Genomic DNA, 23,994 nt, shown 5'->3' with positions numbered 1-23,994 from the left:
GTGACCCCATAGACGGCAGCCCAGCAGGCTCCCCTGTCCCTGGGATTCTCCAGGCAAGAACACTGGAGTGGGTTGCTATTTCCTTCTCCAATGCATGAAAGTGAAAAGTGAAAGTGAAGCCGCTCAGTCGTGTCCGACTCCTAGTGACTCCATGGACTGCAGCCTACCAGGCTCCTCCATCCATGGGATTTGCCAGGCAAGAGTACTGGAGTGGGTTGCCATTGCCTTCTCCTATCAGTTCAGTTCAGTTGCTCAGTCGTGTCTGACTCTTTGAGACCCCATGAATCATCATCCCCTTCTCCTCCTGCCCCCAATCCCTCCCAGCATCAGAGTCTTTTCCAATGAATCAACTCTTCGCATGAGGTGGCCAAAGTACTGGAGTTTCAGCTTTAGCATCATTCCTTCCAAAGAACACCCAGGGCTGATCTCCTTCAGAATGGACTGGTTGGATGTCCTTGCAGTCCAAGGGACTCTCAAGAGTCTTCTCCAATACCACAGTTCAAAAGCATCAATTCTTCAGTGCTCAGCTTTCTTCACAGTCCAGGCTTTCTCACAGTGGTCATCCATACATGACCACTGGAAAAACCATAGCTTTGACTAGACAGACCTTTGTTGGCAAAGTAATGTCTCTGCTTTTGAATATGCTATCTAGGTTGGTCATAACTTTCCTTCCAAGGAGTAAGCATCTTTTAATTTCATGGCTGCAGTCACCATCTGCAGTGATTTTGGAGCCCCCAAAAAGAAAGTCTGACACTGTTTCCACTGTTTCCCCATCTATTTCCCATGAAGTGATGGGACCAGATGCCATGATCTTCATTTTCTGAATGTTGAGCTGTAAGCCAACTTTTGCACTCTCCTCTTTCACTTTCATCAAGAGGCTTTTTAGTTCCTCTTCACTTTCTGCCATAAGGGTGGTGTCTTCTGCATATCTGAGGTTATTGATATTTCTCCCAGCAATCTTGATTCCCACTTGTGCTTTCTCCAGCCCAGCATTTCTCATGATGTACTCTGCATACAAGTTAAATAAGCAGGGTGACAATATACAGCCTTGACGTACTCCTTTTTCTATTTGGAACCCGTCTGTTGTTCCATGTCCAGTTCTAACTGTTGCTTCCTGACCTACATATAGGTTTCTCAAGAGGCAGGTCAGATGATCTGGTATTCCCATCTCTTTCAGAATTTTCCACAGTTTATTGTGATCCACACAGTCAAAGGCTTTGGCATGCTGTGAAAATGCTGCACTCAATATGCCAGCAAATTTGGAAAACTCAGCAGTGGCCACAGGACTGAAAAAGGTCAGTTTTCATTCCAATCCCAAAGAAAGGCAATGCCAAAGAATGCTCAAACTACCGCACAATTGCACTCATCTCACATGCTAGTAAAGTAATGCTCAAAATTCTCCAAGCCAGGCTTGAATAATATGTGAACCGTGAACTTCCAGATGTTCAAGCTGGTTTTAGAAAAGGCAGAGGAACCAGAGATCAAATTGCCAACATCCGCTGGATCATCGAAAAAGCAAGAGAGTTCCGGAAAAACATCTATTTATGCTTTATTGACTATGCCAAAGCCTTTGACTGTGTGGATCACAATAAACTGTGGAAAATTCTCCTATAATGCCCCAAGTAAGTCCCATTACTAAAAATGTTTCAGCACATTTGTAATATCCCTGCCTCTGTTGCTGTTGCTTTGCAGGAAGAAAAATGGGGCTGCAGAACTACCTGTCTGATACTTTTATGAACTACATTCTATATGGTATCATTTTTTAAGTGAAAAAGAAAACCACTACAATATTCCAGGAAGCACACTTTATTCTCCAGTCCTAGAAGCATGACGTTTAGTGAGTACCTACCAGTGCAGTTGTGTGTGCCTGCCTTCATTAGCTCGAAAATATGCATGCTCTCAAACTCCTGAACTCCAGATGGTTCACAGAGATTCTACCACCAACTTTTTCTATGGAAGTTGTATAAAACATTTTCTATTTCAAGTTTTATTACTTTCAGTGGTTTGGTATGGTTTCCTTCTTGTTAATTTTTTTAAAAATATAAACAAATTAGTGTGTGTGTGTTAGTCGCTCAGTCACGTCCAACTCTTTGTGACCCCATGGACTGTAGCCCACCAGGCTCCTCTGTCCATGAAATTCTCCAGGCAAGAATACTGGAGTGGGTTGCCATGCCCTTCTCCAGGGGAGCTTTCCAACCCAGGGATTGTACCCAGCTCTTCTGCATTGCAGGTAGATTCTTTACCATCTGAGCCACTTATAAGCACATTGGGTATGTCCTGTTTAAATAACAATACCAGAAAAGCCAAAGACTATCCTTTGAATAACTGTCTTAAGTGAGCATCAAGATTAGATTGTTAAAGGAAGGAAGGAAGGTAGAAGGGAGAGAGGGAAAGAAGGAAAAAAGGGCAAAAAAGATTGAGATAGTATAAAGATAAATTAAAAATGAAAATTCACTTAAGGAGCATTCTAGAGAAATTGAAATCTCAGGTAGCAGTTTTTAAACCAGCAAAGTACTGTGGGCTTAGGCCTAAGGAAATCTGACAGTATACCCTAAAGAAAGGCTTCTTTCCCTAAAGATGCTTTTTAAGAAACTTAAAATTTCCCAAGAAAATCAGGCTCTACCTGTAAAGTTCAAATGCATTGTAAGAAAGGTCAGTGTCACTCTTATCCATTTATAGCAAGTATACAGATTCCAAAAGTCTGCGTTCTCTATATGAATACTACCCATGGTTGGAGCTTAATTCCTTTTCCTTATGTTCAGCATTGACTTTGACTTCCTTCTGTATATTTTGGTTTTTGCTGTTCTTTTTATTGTTATCTTTCTGTGTGTGTTCTGGCCACCTCATACAGTTTTTGGAATGAACCTAGTGATGAGTAGATAAATAATAATAATAATTAACAGTTTATCATGGTTACTATGCACTCCACAGTGTTGTGAGGGGCCAAAAGGCCTGTAGAGTGCATATGGACAAAGCTCAGAGAAGTGTTCTTTGTTAAAGCTGTTTTGACTAATTTTCCATTTTATTGGGCTTCCCTGGTGACTCAGACAATAAAGAATCTGCCTGCAATGAGGGAGACCCTGGTTTGATTCTTGGGTCAGGAAGATCCCCTGGTATTGGCTACCCACTCCAGTATTCTTGCCTGGAAAATCCCATGGACAGAGGCGCCTGGCAGTTTACTGTCCACCCAGCCAATATGTCTTGGGGAATCTCTCTTTTAATGGACACTTGAATATCAAAGGAATAGGGGGAGGTTAGGGATAAGATTTAAACTTCCCTGCTGGTGCCAGCCTCAGACTACTTAAGTCTCATGCCACCTAAAGCCTACTTCAGTGTCCTCTTCCAGTCACCAAAGATGTCTCTCATAAGCAGTTTACCCGATGTGTAGATAAAGATGGGTCATTTATTCCTTTCTTAAATATTGATGCAAAGCATATTATTTATTGGGTATGGTATTCTAATAGAAAGCCAAACCAGGCCTGGTATCAGCCTTCGAGAACTTTAGATAATATATTGAGGTGGTTTAGTTGCTAAGTGGTGTCCAACTTTTTGCAGCCCCATGGTTTGCAGCCTGCGAGGCTCCTCTGTCCATGAGATTTTCCAGGCAAGAATACTGGAGTGAGTTGCCATTTCCTTCTCCAGGGGATCTTCTTGACCCAGGGATCAAACACCCATCTCCTGCATTGGCAGGTAGATTCTTGGCTGCTGAGCCACCAGTGAAGCCCAGGTAATATATTACCAGACACATAATTTTATAAGACTACCATAATGATTTTCTTTTGGCTTAAATCTCATCTTTGACTCTGAGCTGCTGTTTTGCCTAATATCATATACTCAGTTGAGTTCATTATTTTTTAATTGAGTGATTTATCTTTGCCTTGTGAGGATTCATAAGTTCTGCTCAGAATTTGGTTGAGAGTTCTATCCACTTCTCTCAACATAGCCTCCAGCCCCATCATAAGATAATCCTTAATTGCAGAGATCTGTGGCAGGCTTTTCCATCCCTAACTTTAAGATCCGTAAGAATATTCGTGAACCTCTTCTGCAAATTCTTTAGAAATTGAGGAAGGTAGGAGAGGTGTATCATTCTGTAGCTTCTCTTGGATTTGAGGTATCATCTCTTGTGGGGTTTTTGTTGTTGTTGTTTCTCTTTTTTGGCTGCTGTGGGACGGGATCTTAGTTCCCTGATCAGGGACCCAAGCTTTGCCCCCATGCAGTGGATGTGCAGAGTCCTAACCACTAGACCACCATCTCCCAATACACACCTGTATTAAGAAAGGAAGTCTCTCTTCCCATTTTAGAGATTGGCCCACCTGGCTGTGAGAACCCAAGTTTGTCAAATATCTGAATCTTCCCCTTCTCATTCTGATTCCATACAGCTACCTGGTTAGATCATGATGAGGGGTCAGTTTGTTTGACAGTTAAGACTTTCAGCATAAATAAATTGTTTATTCTGGTTTTATACATCTGTGTTAAGGGTGCTGTTAGCAAGTATAATATGCATTAACCTAATCAATTCCCCAGGTCATTTCTGAGTCTTTAAAGTAAAGGACATACTCTGGGCTGAGGTGAATTCAGATTGTTGGCTCCGTGAAAGCAGGGACTGTGTTTATCTAGCTAATCACCCTGTAATTTAAAGTGCCTAGTCCTCCATTGGTGTTTGATATATGTTAATAAATAAAAATTTTACCTTCTCAGGTTTATTGAGAAGCTTCTAGCTACTGAATTGGACTCTCTCCTGGTGGCATCAATTATACCACACAAGATTTATTTTGAACTTCTTGGTAAGCTGTATTATTCTCATTTTATATATTTAAAAACCATGACTTTCCTATTGTCACAAAACTAACAGAATGACTTTGGAACCTAGATGTAAAGAATTCCAAAGCACGTACCCTTCCCATTGCATCACAGTGGCTTTAGGAATAAATCAATGGGAGATCTCAGCTAGCTAGAGTTATCAGGTAAGGCATCTTGGAAAAGGTTTAATTTGAACTAGGCTTTCATGATATCAGCAACATGGTATCAGCCAAGGTGAAGTCAGATGTATAGAACAGTCTTTTGGACTCTGTGGGAGAGGGAGAGGGTGGGATGATTTGGGAGAATGGCATTGAAACATGTATAATATCATATATGAAATGAGTCACCAGTCCAGGTTCGATGCACAATACTGGATGCTTGGGGCTGGTGCACTGGGACGACCCAGAGGGATGGCATGGGGAGGGAAGAGGAAGGAGGGTTCAGGATGGGGAACACGTGTATGCCTGTGGCGGATTCATTTCAATATATGGCAGAACCAATACAATATTGTAAAGTTTAAAAATAAAATTAAAAAAAAAGAAACTGCATGTTACATTTAGGAAATATTAGGTAATAAAATTCAGATTCAGTGTATAAGAAATAAATTATAGGATGATAGACAGTGAGTCAAGAAAAGTATGATGGATAATTAAATTCTTGAATAGCAGACTGAGGAATTTGAACATTTTTTATAAATATTCTTAGACTTCCCTGATAGCTCTGTTGGTAAAGAATCTGCCTACAATGCAGGAGACCTGGGTTTGATTCCTGGTCAGGGAGATCCCCTGGAGAAGGGAATAGCAACCCACTCCAGTATTCCTGCTTGGAGAATCCCATGGACAGAGGAGCCTGATGGGCTATAGTTCATGGGTTCACAAAGAGTCGGACACAACTAAGCAACTAACACAACACTGTAATTTTTTTGCCTGGGAAATCCCATGGACAGAGGAGCCTGACAGGCTACAGTCCATGGGGTCACAAAGAGTTGGACACAATTGAGTACAGCAAAAAGACTAAAAAAGATAGCAGTAAATTTTTATTGGGCTTCCTTGGTGCCTCAGGTAGTAGAGAATCTGTCTGAAATGCAGGAGCCACTTGCCAATGCAGGGGACCCAGGTTTGATCCTTGGTTGGGAAGATCCCTGGAGAAGGAATGGCAGCCTACTCCTATATTCTTGCCTGGAGAATCCCATGCATAGAGAAGCCTGGTGGTCTCTATAGCCCATGGGGTCGCAAAGAATTGGACAAGACTGAGCGGCCAACTAAATAAATTGGAAGCAAATGAAGATTTTTAAAGATGATATGAAACATGATTAAAGCCATGCTTTAGAATGATGATTCAACTTGACATGTTCCTCAGTTGGAAGCAAGGAGACTAGTTAAGATGTTACTGAAAGTAGTGCAAATAATAATAGGAGAGGTGGAACAGTAAGCGAGGAAGCATATAATCCAAAGAGCTCTGAGCCTCAAGGCAACATAGATAGGAGAAGAAGTACTAACAGAAAAGAGGAATTATTTTAGCCAAATGTAGAAGACTAGTGCTTCTTTTGAACTGTGGTGTTGGAGAGGACTCTTGAGAGTCCCTTGGACTGCAAGGAGATCCAACAGTCCATTCTAAAGGAGATCAGTCCTGGGTATTCTTTGGAAGGAATGATGCAAAAGCTGCAACTCCAATACTTTGGCCACCTCATGCGAAGAGTTGACTCATTGGAAAAGACTCTGATGCTGGGAGGGATTGGGGTCAGGAGGAGAAGGGGACGACAGAGGATGAGATGGCTGGATGGCATCACTGACTTGATGGATGTCAGTTTGAGTGAACTCCGGGAGATGGTGATGGACAGAGAGGCCTGGCGTGCTGCAATTCATGGCATCGCAAAGAGTTGGACATGACTGAACAACTTAACTGAACTGAACTGAGTGCTTCCCAGGTGGCTCAGTGTAAAGAACCTGCCTGCCAGTTGAGGAGACAGGGGTTCGATGCCTGGCCCAGGAAAATCCCCTGGAGAAGGAAATGGCAACCCATTCCAGTATTCTTGTCTGGAAAATCCCATGGACAGAGGATCCTGGTGGGCTACAGTCCATGGAGTCACAAAGAGTTGGATGCAACTGATCACAGAGTGTAGCAAAGAAGACCAGCAGGAGGTTGGAATGTGAGACTATAGCCTGAGAAATTTCTGCTAGACTGATCTATTTGGGATTCTTCTGTAGGAAGGCAACATTGAAATCATAGGGTAAATGAGATTATCAGAGGCAAGAGTCTGAAGAGCAGAAAGTAAAAACTTGAACAAATCTCAGGCAGGAACATTTAGAGGACAGAAGGAGGAAGAAGAAGCCTCAAAGTAGACACAGAAGGCGCGGTCAAAGAGGTAGGTAGTTATTACTTCCCTCAGGGGGTTATTTCTGCTAGTTTCAAGACTGAGAACTACTGTCTTAGTTTAATGATAGAAAATGATGGAAATAGCTAGGAGGAAGTAAGTTGGTAAATATGGATTAGGCCAAGGCAAATTTGATGAGCTGAATAGAATTTTTTTTTGGTAGCCATTTACTTTTAAAACATTTTTTTTTACAATGCTACTTCGAAACTGGCTTATTTTCCCAAGCATTCCCCACCCTATTTTGAACAAAAGTAATAGGCAGTAATGCATAAAGGATTCTTGGTAAATTCTTAAAACATTCAGGAATATGACTTGAAGCTGCATTTTAGACTTGATTCAAATATGAATTGAATTACTAGCGACTGATGTTATAAATTGACTTTGAATTGAAAATAGTCTATTAATTGAATGACTTTATCTTAGCTATTATTGTACTCTTTTCTTTTTCTATATTTTGTCTCTGAAATACTAATCCCTCTTTGCCCTCTGGTTTCCAATCTTTGGTAAGTTAGATACTGTCATTTTACTTTTTAAAATTTCAAATTTGACATAAGTAACATTTGTTTCTCTGACCTTTAATAATGCTAAAGTCACAGAAATGCTATTCTATATTTGGATTTTTGGTGGGGGTTGATAAACACACAGTATATTTCGATTATATGATTATGTGATACTTTTATAGAACACAAAAAAAAGGTGAAAAAATAACTATTGCTCAACATCAAAACTTGTTTGCTTAGTCTTTTTTTTGCTTTTGAAGTATACTTGATTTACAGTATTATACTAGTTTCATAGGTACAACATATGACTCTGTATTTTTATAGGTTATATGTAGTTTTTATAAAATATTGACTATATTCTCTGTGTTCACTCTTAATAAAAATATGCATATTTCATAGCCTGAATATTTTTTGCTAATGTAGATTTGTTCTTTTTGAATAATGAATGCAGTCTTTGGAAAATTGCTTTTTAATTGCAGAAAGGAGTTTTTTCTTCAACTGATCTCTATGATTAATTTCAACTGATATTAGAAACCCCAAAAAGTATCTTAACAAATGGCATAGACAGTTTAGAAAGTGTCAGTAATCTCCATATTTATTTGTTATGGTTATTTTTAAAAGAACACTTTGATTGGCTAAAATTTTAAAAAGGAATTGATGTCATAGTAAATATATTAGGAGAAGATAGCTAGAATTTAAAAAAATTTTAAAGATGAGAAACACCCAATGGGAATTTAACAGAATGTTCTCTAAAGGTAAATAATCCACTTTAGTGCAAGGCAAAAACATTAAGTCTCCTATTTATATTCATTTCTTGCCTAAAAAATAGAAGAGAAATTCAGTTGTACCGATCGTTAATGTAGATATTTGCACTGACACCTCACTCGCCGTGTATGTCGGGAGGTCGTGCATCGTACGATGAGTGCGAGGCGCACCAAGGGCACACTGTGGCACCCGGCGCTGCTCCATCACTCTTGGGTTTCCTTTCAGCCTTTTGCCATGTGTTGCAATTTCCTTGTCCCATTAAGTGAATTTTTAAATTTATTATTGTCAGTATTATAACCATTAAATAGTTTGTAATGAGAAAGACAATATCTAAAAACTTTTGTCTTACAAAGTCATTCACTAGTTATTTCACTGAAGTACTTAAAGTGATTGTTGAAATAAAAATTGAGTTATACATTTTTATTTTATGTATTAAATAAGGGCTTCACATTTGCTGGACTTTTCTGCACTGGTAGGTGGGTCTCAGCACAATGTCACCTGGTAGATATTTTTTGAAAAAAGACATGTTTTCATCCAGCCCATTGAGGTAACAATGAGTGATTAAGCAACAATGGTTGCTTAACAATGAGTGATTCACAAATTGTTTTTGCAACTAATTAATTAGAGAAGGCATTTTTGAAAATATATGATTTTTCTGCATTTAAATAACAGATGTAAATATGACATCTATAAATGTCCGTTCCTTTTTTTAAAACATAAACTAACGTGATTTAATCTGTTTTAAAGTCTTCTAACTGGAAATTTAAGTGGATCTTGAACTCATTGCTAAAAGTATAACAATGCAACAACTTCTGATTAGGTGTCAAAATCGAGAAAATGCCAAGTTGCTGAATTTCAAAAAATATCTGGTAATTGGTAGATGGATTTGAAAAATGAGTAGTAGTATGATTTCCTAAGTATTTCCCTTGATATACTCATTTCATTGGAATGTAACATTTTTTTGTAAAGTATCTTCTTCAGATATGTTAGCCATTAAAACCAAGTTTAAAAAGTTGAACTTTTAACTTGACTTTCAGATCACTAAATGTTAAAACTTTCATAGAAATTCAGCATGTGAGGTTATATTGTTTTCTCTAAAAATAATTATCAATAACTTTAACAGCAAAGATTTTATCATTAATAACTTAAGAATTATTTAAACATTATTTCATCTTTAATCTAGACTTTAAAGTCTTCCATTTATATACTTGTAACTATGTATATATTTCATACACTATCATAGAACAGTGGTAGATATATATATTATAAATATTTATTTATTTATAGCTTCCAGGATACACACAGGCTTCCCAGGTAGCGCTAGTGATGAAGAGCCTGCCTGCCAGTGCAGGAGATGCAAGAGATGTGGGTTCGATCCCTGGGTCAGGAATTTGCCTAGAGGAGAGCATGGAAACCCACTCCAGTATTCTTGCCTGGAGAATCCCATGGACAGAGGAGCCTGGTGGGCTATGGTCCATGGAGTCACAAAGAGTTGGACCTGACTGAAGTGACTTAGCACCCATGCATGCACACACACACACATTCAAATAGTCTAGAGTCTATTCAATCATTAAACTAGAGTGAACACGATAACGTGTTTCTGTGAGAATAATAATTGTACTGAAGAGTACACAGCCCCTTAGTGTCTGTTATCATGTAAACACATGCTGCTTTTATTATGACTTTGAAGGACCCTAGACACAGCCTTCATGGGCCTTTTCCTTCATAAAACTATATTAAGTTATATTTTATAATTGCATTGGCTGAAAATAAATATATCAATAATACTTGTATTCTCTAACCTAAAAGTTCATTTTTTTCTTCTGATTTTTAAAATAAATCAAAATATCTGCATATTTTAAATATTGTGGGCCATAGCACATGGACAAGTTGACCCTGGCACCAGCACCATAAGAGATGAAAAATACAGCTTCTCACATTCAGATTTCAGCGCCATAACTAGTACACCATTTGTTACAAAATAACCACACATGAGGACCAAGTATTCTTTGTAAGGAAGGACTAATGCAAAACACAAGGTATATGTTTTCTCTAAATAATCCGGCAAAGACACGAAGTCCTTCTGTCTTTTTTGAAAGATAAGGGGGTCCCTTCTGTTTGAAAGATAAGGGGGTCCCATAACAGCAGTGAGCACAGGAGAGAGGAGCGAACATGGATCTGAAACTACAGCCGAGGAGCAGGCAGACAACGTGCGGATGCTCCCGGCATCAGCGCAGTGAGGGCCCAGTCTTCAGTGAAACTGGAGCCCAGCTCCTCCCCTGGGCCCGCGCCTCTGACCCGCCCTCTTAATTCCAGTGTCTTTCATCAGGTCCCCATCACAATGGCCTGCCCACCATTCCTCACAAATGTGTTGAGCTCCCTGCAGCTTAAAGGCCTTTGCTGGGTCACTCTCCCTGTGTTGGGACAGCACTGCTCCCATGTGTCATTTTGGCCTCTGCTTACGTGTCATCTCCCCAGACAGTCTTTCCTGGCCACCCTGTCCCTCACTACTCTGTTAGAACACCCTGATTTCTTTTCCTTATAGCACTGATCGCTGTCTGAATCTTGATCATTAATTCATTGATCGATTGTCTAGCTCACCAAATGGAACATAAGCATCATGGTTACAGAGGATGTCTGGCTTGTTTATGTGTAGCTCCTCAAAGTCTGTAGCAGTGCCTGGTATTCAAGTGATAGATGAAAAAACTGAGCTCAAGGCAACCGCGACCTCAGTCTTTCCTTCCTCTGCTTCTACCGAAGTCCACGGCTCTGTCTACCCTGTGATCTTTCCTTTTAGGAATGTCAAATGTAGTTCAACACCTAGTTTAATGTACTGTATCTGAAAAGTGCTTTAGTATCCTTTTAGTAAAAGGATACAGGGTGGTGCAGTACAGCTGGACAGCTGAGAAAAACCTACCCAAACACCTTAAATGTCTGTTAGTATTTACTGGTGACTGAAGCCATGAAATTAAAAGACGCTTACTCCTTGAAAGGAAACTTATGACCAACCTAGATAGCATATTCAAAAGCAGAGACATTATTTTGCCAACAAAGGTCCGTCTAGTCAAGGCTATGGTTTTTCCAGTGGTCATGTATGGATGTGAAAGTTGGACTGTGAAGAAAGCTGAGCACTGAAGAATAGATGCTTTTGAACTGTGGTTTTGGAGAAGACTCTTGAGAGTCCCTTGGACTGCAAGGAGATCCAACCAGTCCATTCTAAAGGACATCAGTCCTGGGTGTTCTTTGGAAGGACTGATGCTAAAGCTGAAACTCCAGTACTTTGGCCACCTCATGCGAAGAGTTGATTCATTGGAAAAGACTCTGATGTTGGGAGGGATTGGGGGCAGGAGGAGAAGGGGACGACAGAAGATGAGATGACTAGATGGCATCACCAACTCGAGGGACAAGAGTTTGGGTGAACTCTGGGAGTTGGTGATGGACAGGGAGGCCTGGTGTGCTGCGATTCATGGGGTCGCAAAGTCGGACACGACTGAGCAACTGAACTGGTGTTAATACACTTCACATGAGTATGTATCACATCATTAACTACCTGGCACTCTGTTGTTACATAAAACATCTTTGTGCTGCATCTATAACATAGATAACAGTCTGGGTAAAATGACATGGCACTTGCAATATACCTATCGATCATGTATCTGCCTCACAGAAGTGAAGATGATAGCAGAGAATGCAATGTCTAATATTTAAAATGTCAACAGTGTTTTCAGGGCCTCATTTCTCTAGCCACCAGATCTATTCCCAAGCAGGAAAGTTTTTGAAATGCTTTATCGCCCGCTTTCATTTTCTGTGAGGCAGTCATACTACTGCCTACTGTCCAATGCTCACTAATTGTCAATACACAGCTCTAAAAACTGCAGAGGGTGATGTTTAAGGCCCCCTCACACCCCCAGACACTGGTTTTGACTTCAATCACAAGTTCTTCTGCTGGAACACCTTCAATGTTCTGTTCTTCTTCCTCATACTCTATTATGCAGCCATCCCCACAGGCACTCACAAAGCAATCAACCCAAAAGTATTTGCTTACTGCTGATGGTGTGCTCAGGACTGTGCCAGAGCTTTGAGGAGATGGAGGTGAGTTGTAAAAAGCATTCCTGTTCTTGAGAACTTATAGACCAAATTAGAGACAAAGTTGTTTAGTCACTAAATCGTGTCCAACTCTTTTGCAATCCCGTGGACTGTAGCCCTACCAGGCTCCTGTATCCATGAGATTCTCCAGGCAAGAATACTGGAATGGATTGCCATTTCCTACTCCAGGGGATCTTCCCAACCCAGGAATCAAACTCACGTCTCCTTCATTGGCAGGCAGATTTTTTTACACTGAGCCACTTGGGAAGCCAGAAACAAAATTACTAGGAATAAAAAAGTATCAATGAATATTAACTAAACTTATTGTTGTGATCATTTTGAAATAAACATATATTGCATTCCTGAGACTAATGTTATATTTCAATTATATCTCAGTTTTTTAAACATTAAAAGCAAATCAATTATTTTTTTTAAAAAAAGCAGTGAATTTTTGAATAAAAAATACAGTTACAGGATGCAGACCAAGAGTCCATTCTCCAAGTAAGCGGGAAGGCATTTCAGGCAAATGGATAAAGGCATAAAGAAATGGCTTATTTGTGGACTTTGAGGAGACTTGATTAAAATGGTGTCTATGTTAGAAAAAAAAAAAGTGGGAAATGCGGTTAGTTAGCAAATGAGAACATATCATCAAGACGTTGAATGTTAGGCAGAAGCGTTTAGATTTGTTTGAGCGGAAAACTTAGAATTATATTTGCTCTCATTTTTCTCTCCATGTCCCAAATTTGTGGAGAAAATAAAAGACTTCTTTTTGTTGAATAATTCCTTCCTGGAAGTCTTCAATTTGTAGTAATGACAGTCAAAACTCTCTGAAGGTATGTTAAGAATAGTTGCTGAAACCTCAAGCTGGGATTTTTAGCATTTATATGTTTTTTCATAAGCTTCTTTTTGTTATTTTTAACCCTAAATAATTTGGTTTGGAAGAATGAAAGAAATAATCCTTAATGAGAGGTGACTTTTTTCCTGACAGCAAATAGATTTTTCATTTCAGCTGGTCTTAGGACATGGTGACTTTCTCAACTATCTTAAGCTGCTTTTGGTTTGTCTCAGAATCTGGAATAAGAATATATTATATCCAAGCAGGCAATACATGACCTAATTTTAATTTTTTTTTTAACTTAAACCTTATTTCTATCATCTCGTCCACTAAATTATTGTCAAAGGAAGGAAGAAAATTTGTGGAGCATGTATTATGGATCATTGTATTAGTCAGGATAGGGTAAGATGCAGGACAGCTAAAAGAACCAGATCTGGTGGGCGCTGGTAAGGTCTGTCAAGGCCATGCCTCCGGCCAACGTGCTTCGTAAGTTTTACTGAATCTTTACAAGAGCTTTAAGGAGTAGTAGTATCCTCAATTTTGCAAATGCAAAAAGCAAAGTGGTATGGTACTGTAGAAAGAGATTTGGATCAAAGGTCTTGGATTGGGATCTCAGTTCTGTTATATATTTAGTTGTAAGACAGTTCAGCTGATATGTCACTTTTGTAGAATTAAATTACGCACATCACAGTAGAATGATTTTCCTGATCTCTTGATCATATTAAGTGCCTCCTCTGTCTTCCCGTAGCCATCTGTACTACTTTTCCCTCATTGCCATTATTGTAGGATAACTACTGTGATGATGATAAATTTCTTAAGAAAATGGTTATTCATAGTTGCATCCATTGTATCCAGTTCAGTTTCTGGTACCTGGTATTTAATATTAATATTTATTGAGGGAATAAATTCAAAACCTTAACTTTCTAGTCATCTGTTTGCTGACACAGGTCCATACAGCCAAAGCTATGTTTTTCCAGTAGTCATGCACGGATGTCAGAGTTGGACCGTGAAGAAGGCTGAGCACTGAGAATTGATGCTTTTGAACTGCGGTGCTGGAGAAAACTCTTGAGAGTACATAGGTCAGCAAGTCCCTTGATTAAACCAGGCAATCCTAAAGGAAATCAACCCTGAATATTTACTGGAAGGACTGATGCTAAAGCTGTGGCCACCTAATGCGAAGAACTGACTCATTGGAAAAGACTCTGATGCTGGGAAAGATTGAGAGCAAGAAGAGAAGAGGGCAGCAGAGGATGAGATGGTTGGATGGCATCATCGACTCAGTGGACATGAGTTTGAGCAAACTCTGGGAGATAGTGAAGGACAGGGAAACCTGGCGTGCTGCAGTCCATGCGGTCGCAAAGAATCAGACATGACTGAACTACTTAAAAACAACAATTTAGCTGAAATATTAGATGAAAATGGAGATGTAGGTAATGGTATGAAGTAACTTGCCGTATTCCAGAAAAGCATAGCCCAAAATATCTATTTTTACAAATTCCTAGGGTTTTTATCTAAAAAATAAAACAAAATTACTTAATATTACAGACTGGCAAACCATATATGAAACTGACAGGTGAACTTTTTCTTTACCATTGTATTGGTTTCCTAGGGCTGTAGTAATAGAGCAACACAAATTACGTGGCTTAAAACAAGAGAATTTTACTGTCTCATAGTTCTGGAGTCTAGAAGTCAACACTGTCAGTTCCTTCTGAGGGCTGTGAGGGAAAATCTGTCCCATGCCTCCCTTCCTGGCTTCTGGTAACAGCCAGCAATCCTTTTTGTAGAGGTATCATTACAACATCTGCCTTCCTCGCATGACCTTTTCCTTGTGCGTTTCTTCTCCCTTCTTTTCTTATAAGGACACCAGTCATGTCAAATTAGATTCCACCCTAGTGACCTCTTGAGAAATTTGTATGCAGGTCAGGAAGCAACAGTTAGAACTGGACATGGAACAACAGACGAGTTCCAAATAGGAAAAGGAGTACGTTAAGGCTGTATATTGTCACCCTGCTTATTTAACTTATATGCAGAGTACATCATGAGAAATGCTGGGCTGGAAGAAGCACAAGCTGGAATCAAGATTGTCGGGAGAAATCTCAATAACCTCAGATATGCAGGTGACACCACCCTTATGGCAGAAAGTGAAGAGGAACTAAAAAGCCTCTTGATGAAAGTGAAAGAGGAAAGTGAAAAAGTTGGCTTAAAGCTCAACATTCAGAAAATGAAGATCATGGCATCTGGTCCCATCACTTCATGGGAAATAGATGGGGAAACAGTGGAAACAGTGTCAGACTTTATTTTTTTTTAGGCTCCAAAATCACTGCAGACGGTGATTGCAGCCATGAAATTAAAAGACACTTACTCCTTGGAAGAAAAGTTATAACCAACCTAGATAGCATATTGAAAAGCAGAGACATTACTTTGCTAACAAAGGTCCGTCTAGTCAAGGCTATGGTTTTTCCTGTGGTCACGTATGGATGTGAGAGTTGGACTGTGAATAAGGCTGAGCACTGAAGAATTGATGCTTTTGAACTGTGGTGTTGGAGAAGACTCTTGAGAGTCCCTTGGACTGCAAGGAGATCCAACCAGTCCATTCTGGAGGAGATCAGCCCTGGGATTTCTTTGGAAGGAATGATGCTAAAGCTGAAACTCCAGTACTTTGGCCACTGCTGGGAGGGATTGGGGGCAGGAGGAGAAGGGGACGACAGAGGATGAGATGGCTGGATGACATCACCGACTTGATGGACGTGAGTCTGAGTGAACTCCGGGAGTTGGTGATGGACAGGGAGGCCTGGCATGCTACAATTCATAGGGTCGCAAAGAGTCAGACACAACTGAGCGACTGAACTGAACTGAACTAGTGAACTCATCTTTACTTGATTACATTTACAAAGACCCTATTTTGAAATAAGGTCCTGGACTTCCCTGGTGGCCCAGTGGTAAAGAATTTGCCTTGCAATGTAAGGGACACGAGTTCTTTCCTTGGTCGGGGAACTAAGATAAAGCCCAGGCGCCACAACTAGAGAGTCTATGTGATGCACTGAAAAGATCCCAAAAGTCGTGCCAAAGATCCCGAGTGCTGCAACTCAGAACCTACACAGCCAAGTAAAATTATAACAAGTTAAATAAGGTCACATCCACATCCACTAAAGTGTAGACTTCAACACGTCTTTTTAGAGGCCAGACCAAACTGCAACAACTATGAATAGCATTGTTTTAAATATGTGAGTCAGCAGTAAGATCATTAGACCTCAAATAAAAGTCTAGATCTCTAATTCTCTTGAAAACTCAAAAGATCTTGAAAGAGAGAACTGGGTTTTCAAGATTGTGCACACAGTATCAGCAAAGGTAAAGGGGCAAGATGTATGATATATTGGAGAAATATTAAGTAATAAAGTCCAACTTTAGTGTATAAACTTTAAGATATAGAACTACCAAAATGAATTTATTCAGGACAAGTTATTTCAGAATGAATGACTAATTTTAAAAGCCTGGAATATAATCAGGTAGAGCCCATGAGAAATGGGCCCATGAGAAGGTAGTGTCAAAGGAGAATATGTCAATAATCACTTTTTCACAAAAACAGCTGAAACAGTGCAGCAATAGTTAAGAGGAAGAGACACAGGAAAATGAATTGTATCATATGACCCACCCATGGGCAAGATAAGGGCTTCTCTGATGTCTTAGATGGTAGAGTCTGCCTGCAATGCAGGAGACCTAGGTTCGATCACTGAATTGGGAAGATCCCCTGGAGAAGGAAATGGCAACCCACTCCAGTATTCTTGCCTGGGAAATCCCATGGACAGAGGAGCTTGGTGGGCTGCAGTCCATGGGATTGCATAGAGTCGGACATGACTGAGCAACTAAGCATGCATGGGCAAGATAAAAAGATGTATTCAGAAAAAAAATTAACACTATTTAAAATCATAATAGTCAAATTTTAAGGATACACAAGAAGAATTTATAACTAAGAAAAGAAAATTCCTAAAGGGACTCATGAGATGAGGGTAAAATGTTAATTGTCTCTTAAAGTTGTTTTATGGATTGCTAAATAGAGAGTGGGCTTCCCTGGCCCAAACGGCAAAGAATCTGCATGCAGTGTAGGAGACCTGTTTCAGTCCCCGGTTTGGGAAGATCCCCTGGAGAAGTGAATGGCTACCCACTCAAGTATTCTTGCCTAGAGAATTTCATGGACAGGGGAGCCTGGCGAGCTACAGTCCATGGGGTCACCAAGAGTTGGACACGACTAAGCAATTAACACTTCCTTTCAAATAGGAAAAATAACTCTATGCAGCGTTCAAGGGCAGTGGATTTAACAAAAGTGAACAGCAATAGATCTTTAGACCTAAACAGACATGAACTGCCATCCTTCAGTCATTACATTTTCGATGTCAAAACTCATTTTATGCTCATTTTTCACTTCCCCCACCTGATCCAAGCGTGTCTCTCTGCTGAATTCCCTGAGTTAAACACTAACCCTGTTTTCCAGTCGTCTGAAATGCAAGCGTCCCAGCCTCACCCTTTACTCTGAATCACATTCAATCATGGATCTTGTCTTGTTTTTTTACCTCATAAATATATAGGGAGACATCTATTTCCTTTTCATCCTCACTATCCCCATCTTCATGAGGCCCCCCACCACCATACCCACTCTGCAAAATGGAGCTACAAATAATCAGATGAATGCATCAAAGCAGGTCCTCATCATCCCTCCTGTGGACTATTGCACTTCCTGGAAATTGGTGTCCCTGTCACTTGCCTCCTCCAATTTTCTTTTATTTTACACCCGGACTATGGCCATTTGCACATCCTGGGTCCTATATAAAATACTCCCTCAACTCAAATGCCTATGCATGTGTGCTCAGTCACTTCAGTCCTGTCCAACTCTTTGTGAACCTATGGACTGTAGCCCAGGAGACTGTCCTCTGTCCATGAGATTTTCCCGGCAAGAGGACTAGAGTGGGTTGCTATGTCCTCCTCCAGGGGATCTTCCTGACCCAGGATTGAACCTGCATCTCCTGGGTATCCTGCATTGCAAGTGGATTCTTTACTGCTGAGCCACCAGGGAAGCCCACTCAAATGCATATAATACCTACCTTCACCTTCTATTGCTTATCCCTCAACTCCATCTCCCTCTGTGGAGCCTTCCATGTTGAGTTAGTTTCCTTCCTTCTGTGCTCTTTTAGCATCACTCTGTTTATATCTCAATGAACTTGCTCCTAAACTTTGGTCCATTGGTCCACAGTCTCCACAGCCTGGGAACTTGTGAAAAATGTAGAATCTTAGGTTCTTCCCCAGACTTACTGAATCACAATCTGCATTCTAAGGAAATCTGCAGGTGATTCTTACACACACAAATGTTTGGGATGTGTGAATAGAAATGTTATTATCAGAGATTTGGATCTCTATCTTTTACCCTGAACTCCGAGCTCCTCTAAATAAGAGCCACATATTTTATTTCTGAATGCCTAACAAAGTGTCAGTGTATGCTGAGCATTTACAGTATGTAAATGAGTGAAAGAGAAATAGAAAACAGATGGTTCAGTGGTCACCCGAGTGTTAGTGGCAAAACCAGGACTCCTCAGGCACGTACATATCAGAGCCTTTCTACACCCATGCTGTGCCACTTACAAAATGTCTTTCTTTTACATTTCCAAGACTTAGAGATGTTGAATGATGCACTTATAGTCACAAGGCTATTTTAAGTGGCAAAGAGGACCCTAGAATACAAGTTTTTATCTTGACACTTAGTTGAGGATCTTTCCACTGTGTCATTTGGCCTCTATCTGTCAGAAGAACAAGTGAAAAACACATTAATTGAACTTCTGTTCTCACAATTCAAGTTTCAAAGAGCATCTGCCATGATGAATAAAAATATATTTGTATTCCCCCAGTGTGCTTCAATGCAGTCAGGCCTGGGTTACAGTCCAGTAAGCTAAGCTCTATGAACATGTTTATTTCAAAGTTAAAGGGAAAGCCTGAAATTAAACAAAAAGAAATAATTATAAATAGAAACATAATTACTCACTCAGTTTGCCAGTTTGATTTTTTTTCTATGTGGTTCAATAATTTCCAGCTTGTAACATTAAGTATATTTTTATAGTACATTTATAAAATGTTTGATATATAATGGTTACAAACTTTCATTTAAGACATATTTATATTCCAGATGATACATTTACTTATGTATTTCCAGCATGCTTAAATATTTGGGGAGGGAACAAATAGGACATTTATATAATTGCCACCAATAAGCTTTGTTTTGTTTCACTTTTGAAATAATAATCGTATTATGCCATCCTGTTCATTCATGAAGACAGCAAATATTTATTATATGTGCACTATGTTTCAGGCACTGTCGTAGGCTCTGGCCTCAGAAAATTCTGCCTCCAAGAGTCTTATTATGGATTAATGGGGGAGAGAGCCAAAGAAGCAAGCAGTTTCATGAAGGCAGGTGAAGACACAGGTCCTACAGGGCATCCAGTCAGAAAGAGCATCTGGTCCTGCAATGGAAGACCAGAAAAGTCTTTGCAAAGAGGCGGATGAAACTGGAGCCTATTATACAGAGTGAAGTAAGTCAGAAAGAAAAACACCAATACAGTATACTAACGCATATATATGGAATTTAAAAAGATGGTAACAATGACCCTATGTGCGAGACAGCAAAAGAGACACAGATGTAAAGAATAGTCTTTTGGACTCTGTGGGAGACTGTGAGGGTGGGTTGATTTGATAGAATAGCGTTAAAACATGTATATTATCAGATATGAAATAGATCGCCAGTCCAGGTTTGATGCATGAGACAGGGTGCTCAAGGCTGGTGCACTGGGATGACCCAGAGGGATGGGATGGGGAGGGAGGTATGAGGGGGGTTCAGGATGGGGAACACATGTACACCCATGGCTGATTCATGTCAATGTATGGCAAAAACCACTACAATATTGTAAAGCAATTAGCCTCCAATTTAAATAAATAAATTAATTTTTAAAAAAAGATGGCCATGAAGCCATGTCCTAAAAAAGAATAGAATCTAATTAGGCAAATTATGTGAAGTGGGACTTGCCAGATATAACAGCTACACATGCAAGAGAAAGAATGTGTGTGCTCAGTCGCTTCAGTCCTATCCCACTCTTTGCAACCCTATGAACTTTAGTCCTCCAGGCTCCTCTGTCCATGGGATTCTCCAGGCAAGGATACTGGAGTCAGTGGCCATGCCCTCCTCCAGGGGATCTTCCCAACACAGGGAATGAACCCACATCTCCTGCGTCTCCTGCACTGCAGGCACATTCTTTACTGCTAAGCCACCATGGAGGTCCAAGTGAAGGAATGGAAGGTTCGAAATAGATGCAAGTAGTTCAGTATAGCGAGAGCAGAGCTTTGCTGGTGTGAAGGAGGGAAAGATAACAGAGAGTGAAAAGGTTAATGCCAGACAGGAAAGTAATGGCAACATCATGAGGGGTGCTGGATGCCCTACAAAGCACTTTGGATGTCATGCGAAAAAGTAAGAGTGACGAGTAATGCACTTCTAGTGCTTATTATGGGCTCCACATTGTTCCAAATGTATCTCATTTTGTCTTCATAACTGGTATATGCTGTAGGTACTGTTATTACGCCTACTTTTATAGATAATGAAACTGAGGCAAAGAGAGTTAAAAGTCCTTTAGCAAAGTTGTTCATCTGGGTGTTAATGGTGCTAGGCTTTTAAAGGTGATGGGAAGGGGGATGATTAATTTTTGTTTTGTAAAGATCATTCTGACTCAAGAGTGAAGAGCGACTTTAAGAAGACATTTCAGTAATCTAGGTGAAATAAGCCAAAGAGTTGAACTAAACTGAGGCAACCAGGAGGAAAGAAGTAGGGGCCTCAAGAGATGTTCAGGGGGGCTAGGATAGACATAGTGATGGGTCAGTAAGGTGTGAGGCCAGCTATGTGACCAGATGCACTCCTCCAAACAGGCGTAAGTACCAGATTTTAGGGAATAAACAATCAAATATGCATTTTCCATGACCACATTTTTCATTAGGACGACTAAATAAATATCAGCTAATCTCTAATTGATGACACATAATTTGAATAGTGACATAATTTAAATGAATAATTGGAAGACCTAGTTTCATTTTATAATAAATAATGTAATCTGACTATGGTGTCACTTCATTCTTATGTTGTTTATAGTACAGCTCTTGTTCATTCTCTTTTTTTCCTGCCAGTTTTAATTTCTCAGCAGAAGAGCCTCATCTGTGACTATTCTCCCACTGCTGGCAGGAACTCAAAATTCAGGTTGTTCCCTGAAAGTTTTGAACTATGCTTGGTAGATGACCCAGATTCCAGGTTGTGAATATCTTTCTTAATCCCATTCATCTTTCTACCTTGTCTCTAGTTACCCTATTTTTATATGCCAGTTTCTATGCTTGGGCTTTTCACCATGCAGTGCCTGCCATTCACATACATTTGAACCCTGGCCTCTCTAGTTCAGGCCCCATATTACCAGTTGACAAACCAGTATCTCAGCTCATCAGTTCATACACAGTGATCTTTTCTCTTCTCCTCTGAGGTTTTTTTTTTTTTTTTTTTTGTAATATTGATAATGTTATGATAAAAGTAATTTTTTCAGACACTGTGTTGTTTATTAATCTTATTCATAATCTGTATTAAAATGCCAGCTAATTAGTATTCTTTAGTTTTGACCAATGACCTAGTCCATTTCTAAAAAGACAGTTTTGAACTTTTAGGACTTTTGTCACTTATTCTCATAATGTGACTATCCTTTTTTTTAATTGGATGTAGGGCCAGGCCTTGAACTCCCTTTAATATCACATCTTCACTTCCTTATCATTAAAGCAATTATCCTGTGTGTTTCTATTTCAGGTCTTCACCCAACTTTTAATCTTGCCTGTACTTGGTTCTTCTCTTCCATATTCTTACCAGTTCCACAAGGACCAAAGTTCAGTCCCAATGTTATTAATAGCTATTAATCCCCATTTTAGATTACATCATTATTAGAATAGCCAAAAATCATAGTACATCACCATATTTTAAAAATAATCTAACATAAAGAGAAAGGTGAGAGAAGAGAATTTTATATTATTAAGAAGACAGAGGAATACTTACTACATTTATGAAAACCTAAAAACATAAAATGACAACCATTTATCAGAGCAAGGATAAAGAAGCCGATATTTTCTTTGTTATCAATTGTCTCAGTTTTTATCAATTATTGTAAATAATAACAATAGAGCAAATCAGTGCACATTTTGAAGAACACAGGATCAAGGGTAAAATGGTTGATGGACAGTAAAAAAAGAAAAAAAGATTTGGAAAACATTGCAAATTTGGAAGAGGTAACAAAAGAAAATTCCCAGCAGAGATTAAAAGCAAAAGCAGATATACTAATTAAAATGCCACTATCTCTACATCTTTATCATTGACATTTAAAAAATCAGTTCATTGGCAGATTTTTGTTATTTTCATCTACACCTGACTTCACTGGTTTTTGCACTGTTAGTAAACTACAGCCGGAGGACCCACTAGCTCAGAATGATTTTCACATTTTTAAATGGTTGAACAAAAATTTTATTTTTAAATGGTTGAACAAAATCAAAGAATAATATTTTGTGATACATAAAAATTAAATTCAAAACTCAGTGTCCACAAAGTTTTATGGGAATGCAGTCGCACTGTTCATGTATGACTGCTTTCGCATTGCAATGGCAGAGCTGAGAAGCTGCAGCAGAAACCGTATGGCCAGGAAAGACTGAAATACTTAACTACCTGATCCTTTACAAAAAAGTTTGCCAGCCCCTGATTTTGCAACTAAATTTCATTTTATTTGACAAAGGCCTTTGAACTCAAATATTTTATAAGTATTCATTCCCCAAAGCAGTGGATGCCTATATAATGGTCTAATGCATAAGTATATAAGTGAATAAAACAACTAATTTCCTACACAGATCATCAGGTTATTTACCAGACTACATAAAAACAATGCCTTTTTTGGCATATGTGACAGTTGAACAGTCTATAAAACTTCTCTAAAAATATTCTATTGCTTGCTTATTAATTCCTGGACGTTTTTCTGGAAAGTTCTAAGGGATAGAATGAGGTTGGTTTGGATATGCAATAGGAAATGAAAATCCTCAGAAATCCTAAAAAGAAACAGAGAATAGTGGTAAGTGAATAAAGGTGTCTACATAAAATAACTGTCATTTTTATAGCACATAAGAATGTCTTTTGGGAAATAAATGTGGCCTCTAAAAATTACTTGTATTTTTGGAACAAGTTTGCCATGTTAGATTGAACTTGACCTTGGTATGTAAAGGCCACTGAAGCAGTCTCTTGAGCAAATCCATTGTATTTACATAGGTCATCAGTGTGCTCTACGACTTCACTTAATCTTTTTAAAAATACAAGAGCTTTTGTTTTTGTTTACATATATTAAATTTGGAATTAAGACAACGATACAGTATATACATCAAAGGTCAGCACAATTCCACGTATAAGAAGTTAACACAAAGCAAGGTGTTTATGTTAATATTAGCCAACAGATTTATTAAAGTTTAGGAATAATATTTTTGCTAAACTGAATTTGAGACACTAATAAGATAAATTAACAAAATTATGTAGGAATGAAGAGGGG

The 23,994-nt window shown here is 39.2% G+C and overlaps 1 long non-coding RNA gene across 1 annotated transcript; it reads left to right on the top strand.

Annotated features, from left to right (window-relative positions):
- Positions 1–1,845: 1,845 nt before the first annotated feature.
- LOC133259297 (uncharacterized) lies at positions 1,846–23,733 on the top strand. Its single transcript, XR_009740356.1, has 3 exons — positions 1,846–3,727; positions 4,699–4,784; positions 19,713–23,733. It is a non-coding gene; the product is annotated as an uncharacterized LOC133259297 (long non-coding RNA).
- The last annotated feature ends 261 nt before the right edge of the window (positions 23,734–23,994 follow it).

The sequence above is a fragment of the Bos javanicus genome, chromosome 2 (genome assembly GCF_032452875.1).
Source record: "Bos javanicus breed banteng chromosome 2, ARS-OSU_banteng_1.0, whole genome shotgun sequence".
Taxonomy (NCBI): domain Eukaryota; kingdom Metazoa; phylum Chordata; class Mammalia; order Artiodactyla; family Bovidae; genus Bos; species Bos javanicus.
Note: the sequence above shows the minus strand (reverse complement) of the source record. Positions and strands in the feature narration are given on the sequence as shown.